Source organism: Stegastes partitus, unplaced genomic scaffold (assembly GCF_000690725.1).
Source record: "Stegastes partitus isolate 25-593 unplaced genomic scaffold, Stegastes_partitus-1.0.2 Scaffold1640, whole genome shotgun sequence".
Taxonomy (NCBI): Eukaryota; Metazoa; Chordata; class Actinopteri; family Pomacentridae; genus Stegastes; species Stegastes partitus.
In genome coordinates, this window is record NW_007579371.1 from 82402 (window position 1) to 87084 (window position 4683).

The 4683-nt window shown below is 40.3% G+C and overlaps 1 non-coding gene across 1 annotated transcript; it reads left to right on the forward strand.

The window, feature by feature from the left end:
• The first annotated feature begins 247 nt into the window (after positions 1-247).
• On the forward strand, positions 248-320 carry trnav-uac (transfer RNA valine (anticodon UAC)). Its single transcript has one exon. It is a non-coding gene; the product is annotated as a tRNA-Val (tRNA).
• The last annotated feature ends 4363 nt before the right edge of the window (positions 321-4683 follow it).

Genomic DNA, 4683 nt, shown 5'->3' on the forward strand with positions numbered 1-4683 from the left:
AACAGTTGAACTCATAGACATCTAATTTCACATATTTATAGCTGATAAGGTTCTGATAAATTTTAGATTTGTGCGATATAGAGAACAGTTTTGGTTAATAAGCAACTTGTTTCACATGTTAACAAATCATAGTTGTGTTAACATACCAGAGGTGCTGCAGAAAGCAGTGAACTTAATGGACAAACTTAAGTTGAACCGTTACTTTCCTACTAAGTGACTGATCAGTGTCTCACAATGTGAAATATAAGGTTCCATAGTGTAGTGGTTATCACGTCTGCTTTACACGCAGAAGGTCCTGGGTTCAATCCCCAGTGGAACCAGGATGAAGTTCTTTAATCCAAATGAAGGACAAAGACAACCTAAAGAACATACAACACAGTAATCATACACATTATAACTCTGTATAAAAAAAAATAAATGCATCTAAATCATCATAGAAATAATAAAAATAAAGATACTTATGCAGACTACATCTCAAGTAGTTGTTAAATATTTCTTTATATGTATCAGCGTTGCATAACATAGACTCACGAGCACTTTCTTACATTAAAAAAAATATATATATATCCGCTGCAGCTCAAAAAGTCTCTCACAAGTTTAATAAAGTTTGTATTTACCAACCACATGAGAGCTTTAGTTGAATCAATTTGGTGCTGTGAGTTTATTTAACTCGCTAAATAAGTTTTTAAAGAGACAAAATTAGCACATAAGCTCAGAGGATGGCGTGCAGCAGGAGGCCTTTATGAGGAACACTTGTGAAACGCTACGTGATCCAGTTTACCAGCTCTGCCAGAAATGACACTTTTTGTGAGCATTACATTTTCAATTTGTGTTAATTCAATTTAATGCTACTTATCACCGTCATAGTAGGTGGTTTATTACAACATGTTGGTAATATTTTGAAGTCTGTTAAGGGGTTGGACATGACATTAACCCCGACCATAACCAGTACTCCCACAATCCTGACATTAAACCATGTCTTCATACCAGAGTGTAATGATTTACATTGTGGGGGACGTGGGAGTTTCTTTGTCCCTCAAAGGGAGGCGGGACCCAAAGTGTGACTGAGTAAACAGATTCATGTCAGCGAAAGCTCTGATGTATGAAGTTTTAATCAACTGTCTGTCACACGAGAAAGCGAGAGAGATCCGGAGGCCCACGCTTTTCTCTTCTCCCGGAAGAGTATGTGTGTGTGTGTGTGTGTGTGTGTGTGTGTGTGTGTGTGTGTGTCTTCCTGTTGTTTTAGATTCCACTTCACTCCCCCACTGCTGCCAATCCACGACCTCTGACCCCTGCTGAACCCAGCTGTCAGCTGTCCTGGCCTGCATGGGACAGCTCTCTCTCTCTCTCTGTCTGTCTCCTGGATCTAATAAGACGCCTGGATGTGGAGCCCCCTGCTGCTAATATGCCCCCTTATCAAATGCAGCTCAAAACGCATTCTCCCCATGTAACTACTGAAGTTTTGTGGGTAATTTTCAAGTTCTTTGACTTCCCAAGCTGAATCCATGTGCTGCTGTCAGTTCATTGAACTCATTAAATTAAGTTTTTAAAGAACATTAGCCTATAAGCTAAGTGGAAGATGCCATGCAGCAGTGGGTCTGGGCAGGAACTGAGGCCAAGCTGCTGCAGTAGGAACTCAGTGTATGGTGTGTGTGCTCCACCAGGTGAGCTACTGAGGTGCTCATACTGCTTATCCATCACATTCTGCAGCACATAATCTTCTGGCTGCACATTACCATTCTATTACTCTAAAATGTAATTAGCTTGATAATTAAGTACGTAGCATGCAAAATTTCCTTTTGAATAACAACAAATTAGTCATTAGAACAATTGAAAAACTGGTGTTTATGCTATAAATCATTAGAAAAGTGCTAAATAAAAATATGTTTGATTGGTTTGATTGAGGAAAAGCTAATTGCCTCTAATTCAGTGTAGTTTGATGGTTGAATAATGAACAAAATAGATGATCCACTGATAAAACTAGCAGGGATGAGAAACTGCAAGATCCAAATCCTCAACAAAACTGGACATTTTCAGTGTGGTAGGTTTCTGTCTGGAGGTTCTTGTTGTTGTTTCCTGTAATGAAGTGGATTTTGAAAACAGTAACACTCCATTACACACATAGAACACTCCTTCCTGCTGTGGCTCAGGTGGTAGAGCGGTTCGATCCCTCCACAGTTGAAGTGTCCTTGGGCAAGACACTGAACCTGAAGTTGCTCCCAATGGCAGGCAGCACCTTGCATGGCAGCTTTGTCACCATTGGTGCATGAATGTGTGTGTGAATGGGAGAATGAGAAAGACATAGTAAAGCGCTTTGGATAAAAATGCTATATATGTGCAGACCATTCCATTAGCAGAAGGTGAGCTGCCTGAAATGAGCTACAGGATAAAGTGGATATATAAATGCTTTAGTTTCCACAAGTGGACGGCAGGAAAATGATTCTACATTTCGAAAACATGTTCTGTATGTAGTTTTTGCGAATTTGCAGATACTTTCATAAAAATACAGATCACTTCACTTTTTTGGTACATTTGCTGTTGAAAATTGGCAGTTTATAATACAAATCCTAAGAAACAGCATTGCTTTGTGGCATTACTGCACCATCAATTATACTATTCATGTTTTGTGTTCCCTGTTGTTCCCTTGTCTACAGATTGTATGCTTTGTTGTTACTGTTTTTTTTTTTAAATCATGAACTGACATCCTATGTTTGTAACTTCTGTACTATGTGCAGCTAATCCCAAGAGGAGTATACCTGTACAATAAATGAACTTTTACAGCCGTTCATTAGGACATCTCATTGACCAAAATCAACAGATTCTACCAATATGGTGTTAGCCTACCAGTTATAATTTCGCTGTGCAGACCCAAAACAGAAACACACACAGTGAGGACAAAATGAGGACACGCCACCAGAGAAAAACACATTTTTTAGGGGATACAAACATCCAGAAATCTCAGCAGCTGGAGCTGAGTCACTGCTGACCATCAGCCTCGGATGCTGAATCATCTTTTCACCGTGGAGACTGAAATCAGGCCTGTAAGGTCACTGTGCACGTCCATCATCCCATCAGCGGGCTCCCCCTGAGTGAGGAACCATATGGAGCTTCTCTCCTGCCGCAAATGTTGACAGAGTCGAGGTAATGAGTGTCGGCCGATCGTTCCAACACTTCCCCATGGACTCACAAACATGCACAGCTGATAGATGAACTGCAGTGACCAGAGGAGCCGCTCGCTATTGTCCCACACAAACACTTACTGGACTCGTAGTTCAGTCATATTTGGTGTCTTCATGTGGACAAAAAGGGCTGATTTGGGAGCAAAACCAAGCACTACGCAGGTGCGGACAGCTGAACCTTATACATTTCTCACATAGTATAATGACAATTTAATGAGAAACCAAAACTACAAAATGCTTCTCAACAAGAAACAAGAGTAAAAAAATACATATTCAAAAATATCAAAAGGTAACTCAGTAATTAAAGGGGCTACATTGATGATTTAGGGCAAAATTGATGATAGAACTATTTTTAAGTGCAGAAGAAGTAAGTTATATGACTTAAGTGCTTCATGATTTGCATAAAATTAACTATGATGTAATTTAATTCCAGCATATTGAGCTTTATTTGAGCTTTTTCAGTCTTTGCAAAAGATCATAAAACAGAGCAAAATGTTTTAGGCAAGTATAAACTATGTATATTTTGAGTTTTGACTATGAAATGGTGATATACTGAATAAAAATCTGCTTACTATTATTTTCTTTATTTCGTGAGGATAAACCAAATTAACACATTGTTACAGGTACATGTAAATACACTCAAGTGTTTTGGGATGAAGTCTGGTTGTAGCAGCAGCTCTACAAAGAACCAAGCAGGACTTGTTTCTTCAACTTATTTGTGTATTTTATCATCTGGAAAAACACATGGCTGTCATCTGAATAAGTTTAGAATTTTCAGCCTGTTTATTTCTGGGTATTTTAGGATAAAGTGACGCCACAACAAAAACAGGAAAAGTCATGAGCTGATGCTGCCAAATCCTGACTCACTGGGATGTTTTGAAATCTTACACTAAATATCCTCTCTACACTCATCAAAACTCATTACCTCTCCTCATATACATAATCCTCATTAATCCTACTTGTACTCACGAACAACGTGTGAAAAAAAAGAAAAAAAACCTCTTTGAAATGAGAATCCGCTTCATTCCAGCTTTGGCGCCTCCAGACAAAAATATCTCAGGAGACCATTAAAAAATGTCAAATTCAATTATGCCTTTCTCTCTTTTGGGACACCACACACACACACACACACACACACACACACACACACACACACACACACTTATGTAAAAAACTGAATGAAAGGAAGAGGAAGTCCTGAGGGCTTTGAAAGCATGATTGGGAGAAAGCTCTTGTGCTGGTGAGAAAGGAAAAGGTGAATAACGGGCCCTGGTAGCCGGCAGCCAGCACAAAGTGGAGTGGAGAGCTCCATTCTCCCTGCCAGAGAGGGAGACCCCTCACGGGGGGTGGGTGAGGGCCCAGAGGGCCCTCGGCAGACCGGGACCTACGCTTAATGAGAAATTCCTGGGGATTTAGAGGGGCGCAGAGGTCTTCATTTTCTCACTGCGCCCACGGGCCCCCGGTAGCCGGGTGGTGAGGGTTCTCTTTCAGCCCTGAAACGTCC